Raw genomic sequence first — 12,977 nt, 5'->3', positions numbered from 1 at the left:
CAAGTTCAACAAACTTATACACAGATAGGAACACTGAGGAACAAGTGAAGGGAGTTATTTATTTTTCCAGCACAACTGGAACAAGAGTGAGGGACCATGGAGTTCACAGACAAGCAGGTCTCTTTCAATATTCTCCCACTTCTTCATCAAGTCTCGCTCCATGTGGCAGAGCCAGAACTGTGGATGCAGCAGGATGACTTGCCCACATGAACACTGAGAGGGGACTGGAAAGAGTAAGATCCTCAGTCTCTAGGCTCAGAGTCCTTTGGGATGACTTCTCAGAGGGTTTTGAGGCTTTATGCTGATCCTCAGGTGCTGCAATGGTAAAGAATCTGCCTGCCAATGCATGAGACTCAGGTTCAATCTCTGGGTCAGGAGGATCCCCTGCAGAAGGAAATGGCAACCCACTCCAATATTTTTGCCTGGAAAATCCCATGGACAGAGGAGTCTGGTGGGCTACACTCCATGGCATTGAAAAGAGTCGTACACGACAGAGCAAGCAAGTGCTGCTTCTTTAGCCAGTCACTGTGGGATGAGGCAGGACCTAAAGCAACAAATGACTGATGTAGGGAGAGGTCCTGTTTAAGAGCTTTTGGGCATAGCTGAGGTAAGAGCATGTTCTCCAAGCATGACTTTTCTTAAGGGATTATTCTTCTGAAAGAGAATGGAAGAAGTGGTCTGCACATGCATCTAGCAGATGGAGGGATGAAGGGAAATGTTAGGACTCCACATAGAAACAGAAGGAACTATTTTTTTTGAAGTTCTTCAGGAGACCAATGCATGAGACCTTTTTTTGAACTCGAGTAATGTGATGTGGTGACTGAGCAACTTCACTTTCACTTTTGCCTTTCATTCATTGCAGAAGGCAATGGCACCCCACTCCAGTACTCTTGCCTGGAAAATCCCATGGATGGAGGAGCCTGGTAGGCTGCAATCCATGGGGTCGCTAAGGGTCGGACACGACTGAGCGACTTCACTTTCACTTTTCGCTTTCATGCATTGGAGAAGGAAATGGCAACCCACTCCAATGTTCTTGCCTGGAGAATCCCAGGGATGGGGGAACCTGGTGGGCTGTGGTCTATGGGGTTGCACAGAGTTGGACACGACTGAAATGACTTAGCAGCAGCAGCAGCAGCAATGTGGTGTGGAGAAATGAGGCAAGTTCTTTAGCATCTATGAGGACCTGTTATCTCTCTCTTTTTAAATATTATATTTGGCTGCACTGCTTGGTATGTGGGATCTTAGTTCCCCAAGGAGGGATGGAATCTGTGCCCCCTGCATTGGGAGCGCAGAGTCTTAACCACTGGTCTGCCAGGGAAGACCCTTGTTGTCTCTTTATGCATCTGGTAGCTTGAAAATGCAGCTTTGGGAGCCTGAAGAGAAAGGGCTTAGGAGCGGTGGTGGAGGACTGAAGCAATTATGGCAGAGAAGAGGTACCGCATCACACCAAGGAGCTTTGTGGCCAGTGGACTACATTGATAGGGATGTTTATGTGCACATGTTCAGTTGCTCTGTTGTGTCCAACTCTTTGTGATCCTGTGGACTGAGGCCCACAGGCTCATCCATGGAATTTTCCAGCAAGAATACTGGAGTGGGTTGCCATTTCCTAGTTCAGGGAATCTTCTCAACCTACGGGTTGAACCCACGTCTCTTTGGTCTCCTGCATTGGCAGGTGGCTTTTTTTTACCACTTCACTATCTGGAAAGCCCCCAGAATGTTTACAAGTTCACCTGAGATGCCCATTTGGGAATAGTGATGGGAAGGGGAAGACTTTGTAAGGAGGTGGGTTTCTGTATCTGTGTGTAGATGCAAAAGCCTGAAAAATATGGGTTATTCAGGTTAAGAAATAGTGAAAAACACGATATAACATGGAGGCACTGCCCCTCTCTCTTTCTGCCTTTCTCAACAGTCCAAGGCTGCTCTTTAGAAATTTATCCTTTTCAGGACTGTCCTTGATGTCCATTGATTTTCAAATATGTAATTAAATGGCTATGGAGAAGATAAGTACATGATATGATTTGCCATCAACTCTAAGCCTTTTGGTTTACAATCTGCTTGCTTTTAAACATTTTCAAATTGCATTTCCTTACTATCTACAAATTTCAGATCTCTACAATAGATGCTGCAAAACACACAACCATGAATAAGATAAGGATCCTGGGCTGCAGAAACTAACACCAGGTGTGGGAGAGAAGACATATTCACAGTTGCCACCACAGAAGACTGCAAGTGGCTTGAATGATACAAAGGATGCATTTTAGGAACTCAGGCAGGAGAAAGCATGTAGGAATCATATCTTGCTGGTGACAGCAAGGAAGACTTGATGGGTGAGCTGATATATTTCTTAGACTTAAAAGCCATCCAGGCAGTGAAATTTATTTTCGTTGCAATAAAACTATTTTAATTACATTAAGTGCATACAAATTTCTAATAACCGAATGTTTATTTCTGCAGTGACATTTGTTCAATAAACCCGAAAACATATGCTGATTGTCTTCTGACTTGAACACTTTTTGGTAGAAGGTGTCAAGCAGTTATGACCCTACAAATTCCCAAGAAAATTCTTCCTCAGTTTACTATTAAGTCCTTATACCTTCAGTCTTCACTTAGTGAGTAGTTATAAAGAGAGGCATCGTCTCTCAGGATGTAATGGGGAGGGAAGTGGGTCTTTATTTTTCTTTAATTAATTTTGGGCTGGGTCTTCCTTGCTGCTTGCAGACTTTCTCTAGTTGTGGTGAGAGGGGGCTGCTCTCCAGCTGTGGTGTCCAGGCCTCTCATTGAGGTGGCTTCTCTTGTTAAAGAGCTCAGGCTCCAGAGCGCGGGGGCTTCCGTAGTTGCTGCTCGCAGGCGTAGCTGTGACATGTTACTTGCAACATGTGGGTTCCTCTCAGACCAGGGATTGAATTTTTGTCTCCTGCCCCGGCAGGTGGATTCCAAGGAATCTGGGACCATTAGGGAATTCCCAAAAGTAGGTCTTTAGAGTCAGTTATTTCCTTAGGATATATGACTAGTCCATCAATTTACCCCAAACTGTTAGATTCTCTTTCTATCTGGTGTACATGTCATTCCAGGTTCTGATCAGTTCTTCCTGTTCTGGTGGATTTTCTACTTATTCAAGAACTTTATGGCTTACTCTAAATTCCTTAGATCCATCCCTTCTTACCTCTATAGCTAGAGAGAAATATACATCTATTCTTGTTACGTAGAATATAGGCAAACATTTAGTCCTCAAAATCCATACCTTACAGATAGACATATGCTTATTAAGGGAAACTGAACCTGCTCATGTGCTAACAAAACATACTAACATGTTGTGATGGATAAATTTTTGTCCCCACCACCCCAATTAACATGCTAAAATCCTAACCCCTCATGTGATGGTATTAGGAGGTGGAGGTGCTTGAGAGGTGGTTAGGTCATGAGAGCAGAGTCTTCATCAATGTGGTCAGTGCCTTTATAAACAAGACCCCAGGGAGCTTGCTAGTCCTCTTTCCTCCATGTGAGGATACAATGAAAATTTGGCAGTCTACATCTGGAAAGACGTGCTGCCACAGAAACTGACCTTGCTGGCAGTCTGATTTTAGACTTCCAGTCTCCAGAACTGTGAGAAATAAATGTCTGATGTTTATAAGCCACCTATTCTATGGTGTTATGTTATAGCAGCCTGACAGACTGAGCTGACTGGGACACAGTTAATGTCTCTATCAGGTAAGCAGTCTAGTCTAGTTTAGTCCAGTTTAGCAGGAAACCGGAGCTCAACCTCAACCAGCTGTTCTTCAACTTTTCTGGTCCTTGTTCCACTCTTCTATAAAATAAAGGAGGGTTCTTGCTGTTGTTGTTTAGTCACTAAGTCATGCCCGACTTTTTGTGACCCCATGGACTGTCGCCTGCCAGGCTCCTCTGTCCACAGGATTTCCCAGGCAAGAATATTGGAATGGGTTGCCATTTCCTTCTCCAGGGGATCTTCCTGACCCAGGAATCGAACCCACATCTCCTGTTTTGAAGGTGGATTCTTTACCACTGTGCTACCTGGGAAGCCCTAGAAATAAGGGAGTAGCATTCATTTATTCTTGAAGTCAATGGGTAGGACTTACTGGGTTGAGTATTATTTAAAACATTAAAATTACGTATTATATATATACTTTGGTAAAAACTCAAGCCATGTTTAAGTAGAATGAAAAGCCCAAGTTTGATTCCCCACTCACCTCCTCTTCTCCACATTACATGTAATTTTATGTGGTAAAGTCTTTATAGATTTGATTACATATGTATTTATCTTTGTACAAGACCACTAAATTTCTCATAAATGATATCATATTATATGTAATTCTATACTTGACTTCTTTTTACTAGAAAGTATAGTACTGTGATCTTCTCATTTCACAACACTAGAGCTCTCCATCAGTTTGTGTCAGAGACTTTATATTATAGAAGTACTGCAGCTTGTAAAGCACTCCTTTGTTTTTATGAATACTTAAATTGATCTCAGTTTTTGCTATCACAGTGTTACAATACATATCTTGGCACACACGTCTTTGTACATATATGTCAGTATTTCCTAGAGAAGTGGAACTTTTGCCCTACAGATATAAACATTTACATCTAGATAGGGAACTGAATGGGTGGGGTTTCATCAGAGGTGATTGGAACTCATCCTCTGCTTTATGATCCATATTCATGAAAACCACCCCTTGACATTTACACTTGGGTGTTCAACAGATATTACAATGTCCAACTTTATTCCTATTTCTCTCTCCGTCTCTTTCTTTCCCAGGTTTCCCCATTTCATGACTTGGTGCCATCATCATTTCTGTTTTCAAGTCTCCAAACCAAAGTCATTCTTTTGCCTCTTTTGCCCTTTTGTCTTTCATGACCACTCCTTCTGTGAGTGTTGATTCTGCCTTCAAATTAGTATTAGAATCCATTTACTTTATTCAACCTCCACCATAATCACCTTGATTCAAGGCACCATTCTCTCTTACCTGGTCTATGGTGATAACTTCCTAGTAGATCTTCCTTTTCCTATTTCCCCTCCCCTGCCCCAAATTTAAATGCTTTCTCTTTACTGAAGCCAGAGTAATATTTTTAAAATATAAATTTGATAATATTATTCTTATGCTTTGAATTCTTTAATGACTTTCAATCTCATTAAAAATAAAACAAACTCCTTTGCATGGCCTTATAGATGCTACATGAGCTTATATAATCTTACCTCTTGGACCTCACTTGGGATCCCTTATTATACTTTGGCCATTTTTGTTTCAATTCAATCACCTAAATTTACCAGTTCGGCTCCCACCACAGAGTCACCACATTTTCTCTGCTTGTGCCTGGGAAGCTCTATTCTTGTTCTTTGCATGGCAGCCTCCTTTTAATTCATCCATTCTCTGTTTAATGTCATCTTTTCAGAAGTGCCTTCCCTGAGGCCCTGCCTTTCTGCCCCAGCTACTCTCTATCACATTGCTCTGTTGATTTCCTTGACAGCTCTTATCAGAATCCGAAATTATTTTGTTTAATTATTTGTTTATTATCTGTTTACTCCACTTACAGTTAAGAGCTATCAAGGGGTGGCCATGATCTTTTTCTCTGCTTTGGGCAGATAGCAGACACTCAACAAAAGGATGCTGAGGGAGTGAGGAAGCCTTTCCAGCAGAGGTACTACCTGCTCTGGGAGAGGCATGGAGAAGGGGGAGCCCTGGGTGAGCTCTGGACCACAGAGAATCAAGGGTAATTGAGTGAGGAGAGCTGGACAGGAGAGAACAAGAAAAGTCCCTGCCAGGTTGCAGAAGATCTCCAGTGACAGAGTTGATCCTCTGGGTACTCTGAGCTTGGCTTCCCATCACATCACATTATATTGCTGTCAGCAAGAGACTCAGGTACTAAAGGCTGTCCATGTATCCTAGCATTTGAAATTTGGCCCAGCATTTCATTTTTTGAAAGTAGCTCTTGGCACATCTACTTTATATTTCACTTCCAGGAAGACTCAGTACCTCTTTAAATTCACGACTTGTTTTTCTAGATTTGTGATGATTTGACTTCATTTGATCACTTTTAGTTGGAAGAACATAATAAAGTGGTTTCCAATAACCTAGTGGGCCATTACCCATTTTCTTTAGTCAGCAAAGGTACAGATTTCCCTAACAATTAAAAAAAAAGTCCACAGTGATTTGAGAACCATTAAGGTATGTGATAATCTCATTAAATTTCTTAGTATAATTAGCTACTTCTTTTTCCTTAAGGGATATTCAGATGCGTTTCAATTAAAAGATATTTTTAGGCTTTCTGAAGTATGTGATTTCTTTTGTAAAAAGAAAAAGCTCTGTTTCCTTTTTGTTGTTTGAACAAAACTCACTTATCCCTTTAAATTATTTTAGATATATGTTTCTTATTTACTTAAAACCATACACTAGGACATTTAAAGATCAAAGAATGATTATTGACAGCACTTACAGAGAAAATGCTGAACTTTCTGAGTTTCAGTATTTGTCTATGGTCAAGAACAGGGGATCCTTACATTGGGGTCTAGGTGCAGACTGAGGCCTGAGCCTGTTGCCAATCTTTGGGGAAATATCTAATGGCCCCTCTTCTCACTGGCATGAACTGCTAGAGAAACATAGTTTATTGCTAACATGGAAATCAAAAGAAAAAATGTGATTTGCTTTATAGGTAATTTCTCAAGAGGACTTAGCTACAAGAGAGGTGTCTATCTTTACTGAATATATTAGTAATTAGTATAAGCATTCTCTCTATATTTTTTATATGAACAGATTTTTCACAAAACATGTTTTAAATATCAACCAATTATCACCTTTATAAATATATGAATATTCTAAGCTCTATGATTTAAGCTGGATTTTCTATTCTCATCCCCAAAGTTTATTCTTTGTTATTACCATTAGATTAAAAAAAATTAAAGTGATTGCAATTGAGATGGGATTTGGTTCTTATTTTAGCCCAAAGTTAGCATATTAGTAAAGCAGCATATGAGTGTCCTGCTGTATAAACTATAACTAAATTTTCAGAATGGGCTTGTAACAACTGAGACTAACTTTTCTCTATCATTTATGACCTTCGTTATTGTTTTTCTTATTTCTGTTGTTTGGAATAATCTTGAAATGCATTTTTCTAGATGTAATTTTGGGAAAGGAGAGAAAAAGAAGAGGAAGTATGAAAACAGAAGGGGAAAGAAGGAAAATAAAGAGGAAGGACAGAGAAATAGAGTAAAGGAATAAAAAGAACCAAAGTGAGCTTTATTTTTCTTTTCAAGGTCCTATACTGTCTTCTAGAATCATAGTAGTATTAGAATTATGGGATTTCTTTTGTAACAACCTAATTTGGTTTCTTATTTCATTAAAAAAAAAAACTTTTCATTTTGAGATAATTATGGATTAACCAGAAGATACAACAACAGTATGAATAGGTCCAGCGCATTCTTCATCAGTTTCCTTCATTGGTTCCATCTTAACTAGAGTACACGACAAAACCAGGACGTCGATGTTGGTACCACGTTAGTGTGTATTTTGGTGCCATTTTATAACATAGGAGATTGGTATATAACTTCTGCAATTGAGATACAGAACTAATCCATCACCACAATGATCTCTGTCTTTCGACATGCTCCTGCCCATCCTTAATCCCTGGAAACCACTAATCTGTTATCTATTTGTATAATTCTGTCATTTCAAGAATGTTATATAAATGGCATCCCATGGTATAGAATATATTGAGACTGACTTTTTCCACTCAACATAATTTCCTTGTGATCTATCCTTCTGTGTGTTTATCATTAGTTGTGACCTTTTTGTTGCTGCAAGTTATTTTAAGAATTGTGTTTAAATCACTTGATGAGTGCTAAAATGTTCTCTATTCAAGAAGGTATTGTTTAGATAATTCTATGCTAATTCTGAGAAAATCAAAGTTATATGATATAGTCAGTTTCTACTGGGTTCTGATCCTCTGCACGGGCCACATCATCTCCTAGAAGTGCCCTTCTCACCTTGGCCCCAGTTCAAATCTTCCCTTCTCAAAACCCCTTGCTCAATCTCACAGTGATCTGATTCCTGTTTCCCCTGTCTTGTCAAATAATGACACATTTTCCTTCCTCAATGTTCTCACTGCCTGTTCTTTCCTTTAATGACCATGTGTTACTATGTTTTTCTCCTTCAGGACATGGAGTGCCTATTGAAGGTAGGGAGTGGCTCTCTGTAGCTCCTGGTAATAAATGGTCTGTACTCAATAATTGCTGGTCATAACCTATTCTAAGTGAATTAGGTTAGGAGTTCTTGTTTTGTTAGTGTATGGAAGTCACATGGAGAAATTTTTTGTAAAAAAATCTGGTCCCTAGGTCTCACTTTCAGAGATTTTAGCTTAATGGATCCAATGAGCAGCTAGGGCATTAGGGTTTTAAAACCTCCTTAGTTGGTTCGAGGCTTCCCAAATGGCTCAGTGGTGAAGAATCCGCCTGTCAATGCAGGAGACACCGATTTGATCGCTGGGTCAGGAATCTCCTGCAGAAGGAGATGGCAACCCACTCCAGTATTCTTGTCTGGGAGACCCCATGGACAGAGGAGCCTGATGGGCTACAGTCTATGTGGTGATGAAAAAGTTCGATGTGATTTAGAAGCTAAACAACAATAACAAGTTGGTGCTAATGTGCCATCGAAATCTAGAACCACTACAAGAACTGATTCTTAGAGGGGATTTAATCTCTAAAGGAGATACTGTCGACATCCGTTTTTGTTGTTGTCGAAGTCCGTTTTTCTTTTTAACCTATCCCCAATACTTTTTTGTTAAAAATAAGCATTAACTCACATTTTGATGTTTAGATACCTCCTGTGTATGTGTGCGTGCTAAGTTGATTCAGTTGTGTCTGACTCTTTGTGACCCTATAGACTGTAGCCCGCCAGGCTCCTCTGCCCATGGAATTCTCCAGGCAAGAATACTGAAGTGGTTTGCTGTGCTCTTCTCAGGTGAGATACCTCCTGTAGGTTTACAAAAAAGTTTGTGTGTAAATCAAAATATGATTTTGTGAATTTTGCCTGTCATGTTGGTTTTATGGAATACGTTTTGCAAACAGGAAAAGTATGTTCTCTGTTCTCCATAAAATTTAAATCAATTCACGTTTCTGAGGCTTCTAAAGAAGTCACTAGCCAGAGTCACTCAACCTTGGCTGCACATTAGAGTCAGCTGGGAAGTTTTAAAAATCCCAGTTCCTGGGCTGCACAACACACATATTAAATGAGAATCTCAAGTTATGAGACCCAGGCATCAGCACTTTGTAAAGCTTCCTGGGTGATTCCAGTGTGCAGTCAAGATTGAAGAGCATTGTCATAAATCGATAGAGTTCCTTTTGGACATATCTGATTTATCTTTGTAAACATATATGTTAATTCCTTTGGTTTGCATGAGTTAACTTTTACACTAATTGGGTGAAAAGTAAAAAGTATCACTTATTCTACACTCATGCTTTCAAAAACCTTAGCTATCACTGATATATGCATAGCATTTACTGTTGACAAAGTGCTTTCGTGTCTATTAGTTCAGCTGTTTCTTAGTAAACAAAGCAAAACAAAGAAAGTGATATAGAAAAGAGTATTGTTAACTTTGCACTCCAGTTTTGCAGAAGAGAAAACCAAAGCATAGATAAAGTGATGTAAGTCCCATAGGTAGGTAAGTGTTCCAGGGCCTGTGATGAGGCAAACAAGGTGCCTAGAGTCTGAAGGAGGCCCTCATTCTTAGGGTTGTACGAGCGCTGGTTGGCACCTGTGTGTGGGCATACCTAATGTGCTCCCCAGGGGCCTCAGCTCATCCTCCTCCCAGCTCTGAAAGTGAGGTGCCGTCAAGCACACAAGCAGTGGGAGGAGAGATGCGAAGATCAAAATCTAGGGCACTTGTGATTTCCTCACTCCAGCATCTTTATACACACATATTAGGAAGTGCAGAATTGCCTCTGCTTTAGCTTAGTATAGTTGGCTGAATAATACCCCTCACCTGCCACCCCAAAGAAGTCTATATCCTAATCCTCGAAACCTGTGAGTATATTGTTTAACATTTGCAAATGTACATGTAAGGGACTTTGCAAATATGATTAAGTTAAGCACTTTGAGATGAGGAGACTCATCTAGATTGTTAAAGTCCTCAAAAGAGGGAGGCTGGACAGACCAGAGTCAAAGAAGGAGACGCAATGACAGACATGGAGGCCAAGGTGGAGGTTGAAATGACACATTGTTGAAAGGAGGCCATGAGCCAAGGAGTGCAGACTGCCTCTAGAAGCTGGAGAAAACAGGGGATGATTCTCCCCTAGAACCTCCAGAATGAATGAAGTCCGGCAGCCACTGATTTTAGTTCATAAGACCCATATTCAAACTCCTAAATCTCCAGAACTATGAGATTATAAATTTGTGTTAAGCACAGAATTGGACACAACTGAAGCAACTTAGCAGCAGCAGCGGCAGCAGCATTACGCTTATAGTAATTTGTTATAGCAGCAATAGAAAACAAATGCACTTAGTTTAAAATTATTTTTTGCCTGCTGAATATTAGTAGTTTACCAGAGGAAAAAGTTGGCTCATGTTTAGAAGCTATATCAAAAAAAGTCATCTTAAATAATTAAAGCCCGTTCACTGTGCTAAGTTGTCTCTGCTGCGGGAGACACCTGGGAACTGAGCCAACATTGAAAATAGATTCTCAGATTATCTTGGGGTGTGCACTCGCTGGGGCAAATGGCAGACAAAATCACTGACTCTATTTAGGACAGTAAATTCTTCGCGCTTTCTATTCTGGTTTACTCACTCAGTCTCCTCTCTCTCTCTGCCACTATCTCTGTTCTGCCTCTCTCACTCTATGTCTCTCTCTGTCTGTCTCTCTTTCTGATAAGCACATGCAATTAAATTTGAGAAAAATTTAAAATTCAGTATGAGCATGATGCTGCTCCTTCATAAAATTAATTTTCCATCCGGACCAGCACAGCATTAGAGATATTTGTTGTTTGTGCTTTCATTGGTGGCAGGCAGAGCCTAGAGTAGCAGTCCCCAGCCTTTTTGGTACCAGGGACTGATTTCATGGAAGACAGTTTTTCCATGGATGAGGGGTGGGGGGGATAATTTCAAGATGATTCAAGTGCATTACATTTATTGTGCACTTTATTTATAATCTAATGCTGCCGCTGATCTGACAGGAGGTACCAGTCTGCAGCCCAGAGGTTGAGGATCTCTGGCCTAGAGAGATGAAGTGCTGGGAAGATGATGTGTGTGTGTTAGTTGCTCAGACATGTCTGACTCTTTGCTACCCCATGGACTGTACCCCACCAGGCTCCTCTGTCCATGGAATTCTCCAGGCAAGAATATTGGAGTGGATTGTGATGCCCATCTCCAGGGGATCCTCTTGACCCAGGGATTGAACTCAGGTCTCCTTCACTGCAAGCAGATTCTTTACTGGCTGAGCCACCAGAGAAGATGATGATTGAGACATATTCTGTGAGCCAGACTTAGACCCAGGACCAGGAGGTGGGAATTGAAGACGTGTATAATATCACAATGTGTAATAACTTTCTAATATGTCAAGTATTTCAGAAAAAAAAGAATAGAGATGATGATCTCCTCAGAACCCCTAAGTATTCAAGCAGAGTTCAACCAGCTACAATGTGGGGAAGAGATTAAAGCTCTGAACAGAAGATATGAAGGGTGTTAGATGCCTTCAATCCTGAAATTCTCCATCACGAGATTTACACTGTACCATTTCTCTTTGAGATTTCAAAGAGATAGAGTACCCACAAGTAGATTACATGTTAATTCTTTAAGTCTTATTCTCCTGATAAGATTCCTTGCTCATCTTAGACATTCCAAAATGCTGTAGCACAGGCTTTTTCTCACATAAGATACGATGCCTTGTTAAGTAATAGTTTTCCTATAGAATGGAGTTTAGTACTAGATGTTTCTTTGTTGGCCCATCCAACAAAATCCTTTTGTTTTGAAGTCTAAATTCTAATAAGTGAGAAGCGAAGGAAAGTGTTCTGGTATGACTTTTGAAGTGGTTCCTATTTTTCTTTTCCTGTAATGCGGTTGCCACAACATTTTCCAACCATTGGCTTTTGTGTTTAAGAGACCGTGAAGGAGGAACCTTCTCCAGACCCTTCTGGGGCTGGCTGCAGTCCATGTCTCTCAGGGTCCTGCTGTGTGTAAATCATGTACTCAGATACATCCAGAGAAAGCCATCCATCACAGGCTAGCAGTGACATGGGCCGTGCTGTCTGTAAATCTGGTGAAAATAATGTATTTGTGCTGTGAGATGACATCCCATAATGAGATTGTGATATTCTATAGCATGTGATTTGCTCTTTGTGACAAAGATGAATTTCACAGGAGTACAGCTGCAGCTAGGCTGCTGAGCTGGGTGGATGCGTGTAATGGAAAGGCCCGTCTCAGCCCATTCAGTCATAGTTCTTCTCTACTGGAAATAATTTCTTGGGACTGCCAGGAGTGAGTTGCCAAACTGAAATTTCTCTAAAGGGTTGCTGAATATTTAGGCAAAGAAAAATCTCTAATGGGAAAAAGTGTATGGAAAATGTTCATCAATATTCTGTTTATTGCATTAATAGTTTATGGTAACAGAAGCCAATAGTCCACAACTGAGGTTATGTGTCCGACTTGTGCCTTCAACACCTGCAATTCGTGCAAAGTAAACCCTGCCTTTCTGTTCAAAACAGAATAAATAACCTAAGATGTTCAGATCCTAATTACCAGAGCCATGTGTGGAAGTATTTTAAACATACATCACTTTTAAGGATCCTAAATTATCCTGAGTTCTTGCAACGTAAAGTATGGTTCCCAGACCAGCAGTACTGGTATCTCTTGGGAGCTTATTAGAGCTACAGACTCTTGGGTCCCTTCCCAGACCTACCGAAGTAGAATCTGCATTTTAACAAGCTTTCCAAGTGATTCTTAGACAATTGAAGTGTGCTGATCAGCATCCGTAATAAA

The 12,977-nt window shown here is 40.4% G+C and overlaps 1 long non-coding RNA gene across 1 annotated transcript; it reads left to right on the top strand.

Annotated features, from left to right (window-relative positions):
* The first annotated feature begins 5,624 nt into the window (after positions 1–5,624).
* LOC129644877 (uncharacterized) lies at positions 5,625–11,661 on the top strand. Its single transcript, XR_008711031.1, has 5 exons — positions 5,625–5,876; positions 7,130–7,243; positions 8,167–8,187; positions 8,892–8,969; positions 11,310–11,661. It is a non-coding gene; the product is annotated as an uncharacterized LOC129644877 (long non-coding RNA).
* Positions 11,662–12,977: the final 1,316 nt, after the last annotated feature.

This window comes from Bubalus kerabau, chromosome 2 (genome assembly GCF_029407905.1).
Source record: "Bubalus kerabau isolate K-KA32 ecotype Philippines breed swamp buffalo chromosome 2, PCC_UOA_SB_1v2, whole genome shotgun sequence".
NCBI classification, from domain to species: domain Eukaryota; kingdom Metazoa; phylum Chordata; class Mammalia; order Artiodactyla; family Bovidae; genus Bubalus; species Bubalus kerabau.
Note: the sequence above shows the minus strand (reverse complement) of the source record. Positions and strands in the feature narration are given on the sequence as shown.